This window comes from Triturus cristatus, chromosome 12 (assembly GCF_964204655.1).
Source record: "Triturus cristatus chromosome 12, aTriCri1.1, whole genome shotgun sequence".
NCBI classification, from domain to species: domain Eukaryota; kingdom Metazoa; phylum Chordata; class Amphibia; order Caudata; family Salamandridae; genus Triturus; species Triturus cristatus.
The window spans coordinates 536,854,739-536,868,052 of NC_140595.1; the positions used below are offsets into that span (position 1 = coordinate 536,854,739).

The window sequence follows — 13,314 nt, forward strand, 5'->3', positions numbered from 1 at the left end:
TAACTTTACTGTGGAAACCAGCCCTTAACAAGGCAATCCGCAGTTTCGTCGGCTGCATGAGGCAGCTGTATTTGGTAGCAGTTATAAAATAAAACGTGATGGGGGGGACTGCGAGAGCTCAGTCTGACCGTAGTGCTGTTTCATTGTTACCTTCCTTTCAAAGAAAAAATCACCCGCCCTGGAGAAATGTGTACCCACTCCATAAATACATCTACTGTGTTGAGTCCATCTATTGTTACACTGTAGGGCAAGTTCTCGAAAAAACACAGTCACTCAGAAACACAGGGCCATAATTATGACCCGGTTTGTGTCGCTCCTGAGTCATATTTTTGAAGCCACGCGAAGCCACTTTGAGTGGCTTCAAAAATATGGAGTAATACATTACTCCGCCCTGGGTAGGCGTTCCATGGGCATTAGATAGGTGTTTCTATGCAACTCCCATGGTCTTTGGCACATTCCCAGATTTAAATGACCATGTAAACCTGGGAATGTGCCAAAAAGTCTCCCCGGCGTAGCGAAGAGAAATATCTTTATTTCTCCTCGTTTTTTTCCTCTTTCTATTGGTGCTGCATTCTGCAGCACACATAGAAAAAGGAAAAAGCCTCTCAGGATTGTTTTTGTGCAGGAAGGTGCTCATTCCTGCACAACGAAAATCCTGCCTATAATCTGCATTACAGGGAGGATTGGTTTGTGCAGGAAGGGACACCTTCCTGCAGACAAAAATCCTTAGAGACATATTCCTCTTTCTATGTGTGATGCATTCTGAAGCACATATAGAAAGAAGAAAAATCGAGGGAAAATAAGAATATTTCTCCTTGTTACCCCTCACCAGTGAAGGCCTACCACTTTTTAGTGATTCTGGGAATCCACCAAAAACAATGGGTGGATGGATTAGAACACCCACGCGCCATCCATGAAACACCTTCCCAACGCAGAATAACGCAAGGCAGCGACTTGCGCAGCCTTGCGTTACTCCAGATTTGCTATGTCATGCAGATTCACACAAAGTAGCTCTGCGTGCCATAGTAAAAATGACTGAAGGGCTTTCATTGCCTTGGGTGATGCAAGGGAGACGCAGCCCTCAATAAATCTCGGCCCAAGTCTTTAATGAACACTGGGAGTTAAGACTGGATCCAAGAAACATTCTGCACTTTAGAAGACTTACATCCAAAGGAGGATGCATCTTATAATCTTACAAGGGCATTCTTTGCCAAAAAACGTACTTCCAAACTCTGATTGAGACACCATGGCAGACGTATAGCTGATCTATGCTCAAAGATGATGGAGTATCAGGAGCCAAGCTATTTGAACTGGATGGTGTTAATTTACACTGAGGCACCAAATTATTTCATATTATAAGATCCACTACTTTGCTCCATTTCTTTGTAGATTGGTTGGTACTATTTTATGGCGGCAGAACTAAATATTGTAGCAACTCATTGCATAATTTGCACAATCTGAAAGTGCAAAAATCTTGCTATTAGCTGCTCAAGGAAGTGAGTGATTGAATCTGGTTTAAAAATGGCACTTGGACAGAACATTCCCGAACCCTATAGGCTTAATTGCCCCTTGCAACTCAAGATCAGTGATTGCGCCCCAACACTGCAACTAGGTCAATCACTGAGAAGGTGATATACACTTTTGACTGTGGTATGTAGATGGATCTAATAAAATGGGCAGAGGATGGTTCTAGGGAGATTTGTGGTCCATGGTCAATGAAAGAGAGGTGCCTTTAGGAAGATCACAAGATGCCACATATAGTGTCATATGACAGGTAGGTGGTCAAACATATCCTGTGCGGACTGGATACTTGGTAGAAGAAGCAGGGGCCGAGGGAATCGTGGTTTAAGATTGGAATGAGACAATGAGATTGTGTTACTAAGAGAGGTCATAAGAGAACACTAGGAGTGGATTGTAGGGAATATCATATGGTCAGATAAGAGAGTATGGAGCAGGCTGGTAAGATCAGCTCCTTTGTGGCTATTGAGATAAAAGATGAGATGAGAGTGACACAGGTTGCAGATGAGGAGAACAGTTTTTCAGTGTAGAGTTGGATGAATTATGTTTTCAGGCAGTGAAGTGGGACACGTAGAAGAAATGTGTGGAACTTGAAGCTGCAGGTGGTGGATGTGAGGGATCTTTTAATAAGAGGTCTGATAAAGATGGGGCTGACTGATAACATCGGTGGAGTTGCCCATGCAGAATCAGCACAGACCTTAAGGGCACAAGTGAACAGCATAGATGTGACAGGTGGAATGGGCTGGAAAAGTACAAGAAATTGTTGGAAAGTAAAAAAAACAAAAAAAACGGTCAGTACACCAGATTAATTTATATGATTAACTAAACCATTTGGGCCAGCATTTGTTATCAGTTACGAGGGAGAAATTATGAACAATTTAAATTACACAGGGAGGTAAAATCTAAAGATGGATGAAACGAAGCCAAAAGGGAATTGGTGAGATTGTCAATGCTACCTACCTCTGTAGACAACTGGACATTGGCAATAACAATGTATGGAAGTATGATCTATGAAAAAAGAGCCAGAAAGAAGTGTATCAATGATCCAAAAATGGAAAAGACAAGTGCATGAATTGAAAGAAACTTGGAGCCAGATGTACAAAGCTTTTTTTGCGGCCGCATATGGCCTGTTCTGCAGAGTTGGGCCATTTGAGACAACAAAAAAGATTTTTACAATGTACAAAAGCCAAATTGAGATTCGGTTTGTTACTGAATCGCAATTTGCATTTGCTACCAAATACCGATTTGGTAGAGCCTTACCTTCCAAATACAAAATCAGAATGATATGTATCAATGTTTTGCAACCAAATTGCAGTCACAAAACAGTACTACTTTACCACAGTTTTAAACTCGTGGTAACCCATTCGCAAAGGGGAAGGGGTCTCTTGGGGACCCCTACCCACTTTGAGAATGTTAAAAAAGTACTTTTTTAAGAGCAGGCAGTGGTCACGCGGACCACTGCCTGCTCTTAAAAAATGAAACTGCAAAGTTTCATTTTTTCTTTTTAAACACATCCCTTTTTTCCTTTAAGGAAAATGGGCTGCATTTTTTTTTTTTTAAAGAAAAGGATTGCTTTATCAAAGTCTGCTGACCTCGGCAGCCCACCATCTCTGTGATGGCTGTGATTCCTAATTTGTCGCTAATTGAGACCGACCTTATTAATATGCTTGAGGTAGGTCTATTTGCGAACCACAAGGAATTGCTAATGAAACTCAAAAGAGTTTCATACATTAGGAATTCCGATTTCCAAATTGCCATTTAGAAAGAATCGGAATTAAGAAATTGGTATTTCAAATGTTAATGTCTCTGGCCCTCGATAGTCACGATGGATGGTTCTCAAAAGACTGCTAACAGTGAGACACATGGCAGTGGTTTGCCAATTGCCACTTTGCTGTACCTCTTTCCGAGGCATACCATCAACGGAGGGTTAGCGTCATATATGTAGGTTTGTCCAACAGCAGATTCTTTCTGCTGGACTTTCAAAGGGTCTTGTGCACCAGACAGATAGGGAAACTTTAACATAAGTATTGCAAATGTGGTGCAAAGCACTAGAGTGCACACTATTTTTTTGGTACAGAATGGAGCGGTGCAGCTGACAGTGCGCACTTTAAAGTATACATGGTATAGGGTCTATTCTAGTGGTGTGCGAAATCTGCATAATTTGCTTTCACGTAAGTATGCAAAATTTCAAACAAGTTATGCAAATTGCAAATCCATCATTTGGAGCTATTTTTTTTAGCTGTAAATGCATCCTTGTGTCAATTTTTGAAGCAAGGATGCATTTCGCTGTAAAAATATGGTACGAAAAAGATACATGACATGAAAACAGCTGCTCGCATTCTGCCTCTTCAAATTATTCATGTGCTCAGGCTAAAATTATGCCACAAAGGGCTCATAATTACTCAACATAGTGTAATGGCAACATTTTGAGAATTTAATTTAACGTGTGTAATACACAATTCCCAAAATTACGGGAATTCAGCTGGCAACAAAAGCTCTATTTTAACCAGTGTATGGACTAGCTCAGACCTATTCCATACGCTGATATAAATAGAGCTTTTGATGCTGGCACAAATGCCTTACAGGGAAAGTGTGAAAAGGTTAGAAGAGGCATTTTAATTTAGTTAGGATTTATAGTACCCAGTAAGTGTCCTAATATGAGTGACTGAACAAAATATTCACAGTGACTGAAAGTGAATTTTCAGAAGAAGTTGATCTCCCCCATCGAACAACAACCTCATTTGAGTTCAGTTCCTCAGGAACTTTAAAAAAAAATGTCCTATTGTATTAAATGCTTAAGTACTGATGTAGTGCTGATGCATCTGTCATTCTCATTAATCTTTAACTGACTTAGCCTAGGCATAGCTGGATAATTATCTTTGGACTCTGCTTTTACCATATTATTATACAGCTAAATCTGATATCCTATTCCATCATTTTGCTACCCAAGAACAATAGCGCCAAGTTATTCCAGGAACCTACTTACCAGTTAATGGTCCCATAATGAATTGGATTCTTGATACAGGCAACGTTTTGATGTTATTAAATTCAAGAAACATTTTCAATAATTTCAGCACATTACGTCGGTTTCAGCTATCATGTGAGCACTTTGACAAGGAGAATGGAAATAACTCAATCAGGAAGATATCAGGTTCAGCCCGAGGCAACACAGAAAAAAATGGTGGGACGTCTGGATTCAGTGACATTATTCTGTGATTAGAAAAGGGCATTAGTAGTTGGATAAAATGCTTGGTTATTTCTTCATGTAAGAAGGGACAAGTCCCTGAAGATTTAGCTAATGCTGAAGAAGAAAGAAAGCTGAAGTCACAGTTTTTAGGTGTAGGCAATTCAAATGCCTCAGAGCCAGAGAGACTGTGAAGGTCCTAAGTCAACCTGGCTTCAGGTAATAGTACAGCAGTCGCACATTGTCGTACTAGCTCTATAATAGCAGTAGCTATACGAAAAGTGCCATCCAGCATGCCCTGTATTGTAGTAGTTAGCAGCCTTGAGATTTCTTGTGTTTAAATGTTGGAGTGGTTTTTTAATTTTTTTATTTATTGAGTTTTATATAGCGCTGGCTAGACCCGGAGGTATCAGAGTGCTTTACATGAGGATCAGAGTTACAAGCTAACATGTTACATTTGTTCAAGAGCGATCAAAACATAGGAAACAAGGAAAAAGAGCAGAGTTACAGAAATTCGTTATGGGAGGGGGAGGGATGGGAGAAACAGGGAGACGGGGAGAAACTGTGGCCAAAGTCCGGCTGGGTAGGGGATAGCCTAGGGGATGAACCAGGGCAGATCTCCTCAATAGCTGAACCAAGCAGCTCCACGGGGCGTAGGACATAATTCTTGGACTCCGCTGTCAGGATAGTGATCAGGTGTACTCAGAGAATATCAGAATAGCGCGGGGGTTGGGGGGGTGAGAAACCATGGTCCGAATAAAATCCAGACGCCATCTTGAGGTCAGGCCCTGTCCTGAGAGGCTTCTGTAAGGAAAAATGTGGCTCGTAATAAAGTCCTCTGGCCAGATCGATATGACAGGGGGGGTTCCCAGAGAAGTCTTTGCTGCTATCATGTTATGCAATGTGTCACATTCGAGAGGGAAACTCCCATTCCGCACAGGCTCCCCAGTAGGATGTAGGCCCGCAGATTGTGAAGTGCCTGGGGGAGACCAAAGGAGGACACCAGGCTTAGGGACCTGGCTTTGTAAGGGGAGGTCATTCTGCCTTTTCTCTACCATTTTGTTCTTTAGAACCATTGGGTGTGCCTTCCTTCCGATGTGCAGTCCTCCCTTGTCACAGTTGTTTTATTTACCACCATTTTAGAGTCAGGCGAGCCACATTGGTGCATAGTTATGTGCCTGGTCGCTATGGGGGGGCCCCAACCTCCAACAACGATCCCTCCAGGTGCGGGAGCTAGTGTTTGCGCCTTAACTCACCACAGCAAAACTGTAGATCAAGGATCCTTTCACCACCACGTTGTTCCGATGTCTAGGGTTCAGTCGCAGCAGCACTACAGATGCCGTTTGCAGGATGTCACCTTAATACAGTCTCACCGGGTCACTTCTGTGCACACCGGGTATGCAGAGGGGGCAGTTTAGGGACACGATGCACTTCCGACGCAGTCTCCAGTGGGCCCGCTCCTGAGTATGCGGTCCCCGCTCAGATACAAGGTTGCAGCAAGTCCGCTAAGCTTCCAGTGCCAATTTGAGGCGCGATCACCTGGCAGGTTGAAAGCCGATAACACGGCAAGGCAGGGGTTTAGGGAGAAGGCACCCACATCGGCAGATGCACCCAAAGCTCCGATATCGGGAGATAGTTGTCAGATGGTTTTTGGTGCGGAAAAGTACCGCAATTGGTTGCCGTGGCGTTGGGCTTTCACGGAGCTTCAGCTCCGAGCAGCCATGATGGAACCAAGCCCCGCCCCCCTCTCAAGTGGTTGTTAACTAGGCCTGGGTGGAGTTCACAGACTTCCCCGAAGTGACCAAAAAACTCTGCCACGCTATGCGGAGTTCCGCATGTGGCAAAGTGCATTAGGTTACGCTGATTTGTAAGACCAGGTGTTTGTACCACGCTGGAAAATAAGTCGAACGGAACCATGCACATCGCAAGAGGGCACTGCTTCTTTCTGCCACTCGAGTAGATGTTCTACTTGAGTGGCAGCTTCTTGAACGCAAACGGAAGGTTTCTCAACGCCTCTCACGACAATCCACAACCGCCTGCATTGAGAATTCTTGCTGAGAGGTGATCTAGCGTTAGATTTTTCTCACTCACGCTCAAAAACTTACCGTTGGTTAGCGCGAGTGAGGGAAAAACTCAGCGAAGTGGAGTGTTTTGGAACTCTGCGTGCTCTGCTGACTCAGCAGAGTTAGTGCTAGTCCTTGAAACTTTAACCTTGGGAGTCTCAATTTCAGCTGACGAAGAACAAGGAATGGTATTAAGGATGGGGAAATTCAACCATTAATGACCTCAACATTATTATTGTCAGGTCTATTGTTAGATGTAGGAATATCAGATTGATCCCCACTTGATGCTTGAAATATCGCATCCACCTTATTCTTAGTATGCATAGCATTAATTAAACCCGATCATGATTTATGATTCTCCAAATTTCTATTAATTTTTTATTTTTTCAGCCTAAGGTTACTGGTACAAGGGTGAAATCAGTAACCACACTGTAGCTTTCATATGAATGTGCAGGACACCAAAGATTTAAGATATTTATGGTGGGAAGGGTGATGGTGTGACCATGTATTATAAGTAAGGCTTCCAGTTTTAGATTTTTACGGATTTTTACAGATAAATACAGACAGAAAAAAGTAAGATTTCTGTCTGCATCAATTTTTAAAAATGGATACTGAAAATTGATCTTCTTGTGAGTGTCTTTCCATATTGTCTTTCATCAATTCCAGCGCAATAGCTGAGCATATAGTTGGCATGGAGAATCAAAAAACAAGATGAGATTTCCTAAAATAACGACATATGTCAACATCCATTTGCAGTATAATGCTAATATTTACCTGTGGGTGTATTGTCATTAATATTTGGCTGATTAATTTGCTACAACAGGACAGGCTTCAAAGTATGAGTGCACATCTATTAGTTAAATAAAAGTGGAACTATGGCATTTCACAACTTAATTTATTAATACAACACAGATGGAAATTGTAAAAAAATTAATTCTATAAATCTGGGAGCCCTAATTATAAGGAATGAAGTACCCTCTGCCTATGTTCAGAGGATATTGCAAGTCACATCCAAGTTCCATCACCTTAAAATATAACTCAGCCCTTGGCCTCATTCCTCTATATGGTCACGGAACACCTCAGTGACTTATAATTTCTCTATAATGTACAACAGGGGGTACTGCATTCCATTTATAAAACATTCCCGTTATGGACTTACCGCAGTACAGTTATCACATCACTTATCCAAATGAAGTAACAAAAACATGGTCAGTTCGAAGCAATTTTACTACTGTTCAATTGTGATGTTACAATGCCTATAGCCTGGGCTAGCATAAAGTGTAAAAAAACAAAACAGGTAATTGAAGAAAATAACACCGCTTTTAAACCAATGAAAGGACAAGTTAGATTTTTCGCTCTTTGTTTTCAACTATTTCCTCTCTAGTTTCTTTATTTACTACATTCGAGTTCATGTCAAGAACAAAGAAAATCTATCTGATTGTTACCACGCACTTCGAACTACAGCCACGTTTGAAAGTAAAAATTAAACAGTTTTTTTTAGTTAAATGAAGGTCTTATTAAAGTGAAATACAAATGTACAGAATGATCTGGTGCTTAAAGTAAAAAAAAACACAGGTTATAAAATAGAATACTAACAGAAGAGGCAACAGTAAATAATTCCTAAAACTACAAAGAGGAAATTGTACAGTAAATGTATTAGGATAACAGCATGATTCTGTACTTATGATATTGCATTTTTTGTGTTTTGTAATTTGAGAAAAAAGGAAAAAGAAAGCAGGAAACAGAAAAGCTAGAGGAGAGAAGAAAAAGAAAGGAAAACGAAGACTAAAACAATACATATTACATAATTCTGTATATGTAGCACATAGTAAACTTATATCATATAACAGCTTCTTATATATACCACCGTCCTGTCGTATAACAATGCATCACATACAGTGACATTGGCAAAATGGAAAACCATTGTTGAATCCTTGGAAGGTTTAGACTTTTTATTTAAGTAACCAACAAACGGAGACCACAAAAGGTCTTTGTTTATCATCTGCAATGTAGAGGTAGCAGAAGCTGTACCAAGCATATGATGAGCACAAAGAAGATTCCACCACCTAGTAACATTGATATTCATGGCGTTCTTCCAATTTGATGTAATGATTTGAAAAGCAATTGCAAGTAACAGATCCAGAATTTTTCCTAATTTAGAGCGCACTGGCGAAGAGCATGATGAACTTCCAAGAAAAATACATTTGATATCAAAGGGGAAATCAATAGAACAGATAGTGGAAATAGTTCTGCAAACCTGCAATCAAAAAGCATTGGTTGGCAGACAATGAAAAAACATATGTAGATATGTACCAGGGAGGGTTTTATAAGACCAACAAACATTGAACAATTGGGATTGTATTTTTGCAAAGAAAGTGGGGTAATGTATAGCCTATTGTAAACATAAGAAAGGGTTTGTGTGGTGCTGGCATTAGCCAAAGTGTGGTGTATTTTGCTCCAAATTAAACCCCAAACCCTTAAAGAAAAGGACTGCTGAAGATCAGATTCCCACAATGCTTCAGTTTTAGACTTAGGACAGGAAAGGGTGATATAATGCAAATATTTATAAATATATGATGCTCTAAGTGATGACGAAGGTGCAATTGGATCAGGAGGTGAGGATCATATATGAGGTTGCGATTTAGTGAGTGTGGAGATAGCTTGCAAAAGAGCATCTTTGAGGGACTCATATTTAATGACATAAGTAGAAGGAAGAGCCAATTTGGTTTGAATTAGGGAAAAAGGAAGCGGAGTCATAGCACACAATAATTGTTTAACTTGAATTACACCTTTCAGAATCCATTGTTTCCATAAAATGGTTCGATTCAAAATTGTGAGAGATTTGTTATGCCATATAGCGGATTCCAAAAATTATTGTATTGGGGATAAGGGCTTTGTGAAAATACGAGAAGAAACCGTGCTATAATATTTAATAGGTGGAGCAGAAAAGGCTCAAGGAGGTTTAGAAAAATATGGTAGAGAAGAAAAAGGAAAAGGTGATACAAGTGAATTCTCTAATCTATGCCAAACAGTGTCCCCCATACATGGCAGAACCTGTTTTAAAACAAAGGAATTATGGTATTGTTGAAAATCTGGAAGATTTACACCCCCAACTCTTTAGGTTTACAAAGAGACGCTAAAGAAATGCGCGCCCTTTTACCATTTCATAAAAATTATCGATTTATTCAATAGCTTAAAAAATGTAAAAGGTAACTTAATAGGCAACATAGACAAATACAAATTAATGACAGGTAAAAACATCATCTGAATAGTAGCCAACCTACCCCACCAGGTCAAATATAGTGGGCACCATTCCTCCGTCATTTGAAGGATCTTATGATGAACTTCATCTAAGTTTATATGAATTGTATTTGCCATGGAAGTAGAATATTTAATAGCCAAACACTTGATAAATGATGGAGACCATTTAAGCTCTGTTCCATTAAATATACCCTTCCGACAATAATTATTGAGAGGGAGTACCTCTGATTTTGAAAAGTTCAATTCATAACCAGGTAACCTAGAGTACGATGTTAAAAGATTAGAAAAAGCCGGGATTGATGTTTCCGGTTCAGAGACATAAAAAGGATCACATCATCGGCATACGCTGAGAACTTAATCTGAATATCCTTATGTTGAAAGCCATGAAATGATGAGGAATTTCATAGTGTGTGCAAAAAGGGTTCTAGGGATAGAATAAAAAGCAAAGGAGATAAAGGACATCCCTGTCTGGTACCCCTTAAGAGGAGAAAATAGAAAGATTGAGAACCATTTAAAAAAAACAGACATCATCGGGGAACAATATAGTATAGCTATATATTTGGGAAAGTTGGGCTAAAGCCATGCCATTTTAAGGCCCGCATCATGAATTTCCATTTGACACAGTTAAAAGCCTTTTCGGCATCCAAATTTGCGGCAGCCATGGGTGTATTAAAAAAAGGACGCCACATGTAGAATATCCAGAAACAATCTAGAATTGTCAGTCATGTGTCGTCCCTTAACAAATGCAGTCAGCTCAAGCCCAACCATATCAGGAATCGAAGGAGAAATCCTAATTGATATAATCTTAGCGAAAAGTTTGCAATCTAGATTAATAAGGGAAATGGGTATATAATTGGCACAAAAAGAAGGATCTTTATCCTTTTTAGGAATCAAACAAATCATATCTTCCAAGAAAGTCCCCTTAGCTTGGTCTTGTGAGATAAAACACTGATATAAAGTAAGTAAGTGTGGGAGTAAAAGATGTGAAAAACAGAGGTAAAATTCAACAGAAAAACCATCCGGACCTGGTGTTTTTTCCTTGGGTAGCGCATTAAGAGCAGATTTTAGTTCAGTATTTGAAATATTCTCTTCCAGAAAAGAAACATCCTGTATCTGCTGCTGCTTTGGTGGGAAAGAATGAAATTAGATATCTAGTGCCTCATCTGTGGGTAAATGGTCTGGTGTATAAAGATTTATACAGAAATCAGTAAAACATTTCAAAATGTCCTTGTTTTTAACGTGAGGACCGCTTTCATCCATAACCTTTACTATTTTAGACTTGGCAAGAAGTTTGCCTGCCTTATTTCATCCACCGTAAAACCTGGAATTAATTTTTATTAGTGTTCCAGCCGCTTCCTATGATGACCTTTTATTAAACTCAAATTTAGCATTCATTAGTTACTGTAACACAATGTCATTTTTTGTGGAAAAAAAATAATGTTCTAATTGCTTGATAGACTGAAGCAGTAATCAGGGTTTCTTATTAGCCTTTTCCCTTTTAGCCGAGACAGAGTTAATTATATGCCCTCGAGCAGATGCTTTGAAAGCATCCCAAACAATATGGAATGGAATATCCGTTGTGATATTATGCAAAAAAATTCTTGAATAAAACATTCAAAATGTTGTACAAATTCTTTATCCTTCAATAAGCTATTATTAAAGGCCATCTGTTAGGTTTAGAGGTTCTCAGGTAATAAATCCAAATCTATTATAACCCTGTGCATGATCTGAAATTAATATTGACCCAATTTCAGCATACACAAGAGCAGCAACTAGGGCAGGTGAAATAAATAAATAGTCAATTCTGGATTGGGACTTGTGGGTTGGTGAGTAAAATGTATATTCAAATGTGTCAGGAGAGTATGGTCTCCAGGCATCAACTAATCCCCTGGAGTGAATAAAAAGTGTAAATGATTTTTGCATCTTATTAGGAACATATTTAGCTTGAGACTTTCTATCTAGAAAAGGGTCAACAATTTGATTAGAATCACTGCCAACTATTAGATTTGCATTTGATCAGGAACGTAAAACAACTGACATGTATTCCCAAAATTGTACATCTACACCAGTTGGACAATAAATATTCAATATAGCGATAGGCTTGTGATGGATGGTGGCATGTATTATAAACCATCAGCTGTCCGCGTCTCTTTCCTCTTTCTCTATTACCAAGGGAAGGGATTTGTGAACCAGAATAATAACTTAATTTTTATGTTCAAGGGCTGGAGAACAAAAAATGTGACCGACCCAATTTTTACGCAATGAGTTTAAATCTTTGTAAATCAAGTGTGTTTCCTATAATAAAGCAATATTACATTGAAGCCAAGCTAAATGGGTCAGGACTTTCAGTTTTTTAATAGGATTACGCAAGCCCTTGACATTCCAAGAAATAACCTTAAGGGAATTTACCATTGTAGTACCTTAACATATATACTGCACCAGTGTATCCATACAAGGAATCAGAACTTCAGGAAAACTGAATATATGTAACACATGAAATAATCTAACTGTCATATTCAATGGAGAACTATATCGAATAATGAGACAAAAGAAAAGCATAAATAAAAGAAAAAAGACCGGAAAGAAACGGAGGGAAAGGAAATAAAAGTAAAGAAAGGAACAGTAACTTTGGTAAAGACAATAGAGATGCCAAAAAGCCAAAAAGCTTTGGTCATGTAGAAAGTAGAACACATGCAATGTGAGAAGAATATCGTGGAGTGGTAGAAAAGCACAAGACCAAGGATGGACAATAGGCACAAATCCATTTAGATTGAATAACAGTAGCGATGGAGACAATAATTGTAATAAAGAAGAAGCAGAGAGTATAAAGAAAGAACGAAAAAGAGAAGGAGATAGAAGTACTGCCGCAATTTATATAGCTAGGACCAATAAGACAACACAACAAATAAGTCAACAAAAGAAGTGCATGAGACATAACTTCTCAATAAATACAACTTACCAAACACGAGTATAATATGGAAACAGTAGGTCTATCAAGGAAGATAATTGGGAAGCGACACACCAGAGTAATCCATATCAGACAACAGACAACAGCAAAGAGGAACAGATAAATAGCAAGGTTAAACAAATAAATCAATTAGATAACAACAACCATAAACAAGCATAATTAACAATTGAACATGCTACCATCAATGAGGGCACAACCAGTTACTGAAGTAAGATATATACTTAGTTCAGACACAAGGGCCAAAGATGCAAGCCTATGACAAATGAAGTGACACTTAAACGAAAAGTTTACACTTTCCGAAGATCCATTGCTTCACCCTT

The 13,314-nt window shown here is 39.2% G+C and overlaps 1 protein-coding gene and 1 long non-coding RNA gene across 5 annotated transcripts in view; one reads left to right on the plus strand and one right to left on the minus strand.

Annotated features, from left to right (window-relative positions):
* LOC146776235 (uncharacterized) overlaps positions 1-13,314 on the minus strand; it is a 616,314-nt gene that overhangs the window by 214,061 nt on the left and 388,939 nt on the right. The window contains exon 4 of one of the 4 annotated variants that reach the window (XR_014971999.1): positions 12,986-13,016. The exons of the other annotated variants lie outside the window; for them this stretch is intronic. This is a non-coding gene — a long non-coding RNA (uncharacterized LOC146776235). The remainder of the gene's footprint in view (positions 1-12,985; positions 13,017-13,314) is intronic. 4 annotated transcript variants of the gene reach the window in all.
* Positions 1-13,314, plus strand: part of LOC146776236 (5-hydroxytryptamine receptor 3A-like) — a 395,550-nt gene that overhangs the window by 17,937 nt on the left and 364,299 nt on the right. The gene's annotated exons all lie outside the window — the stretch shown is intronic.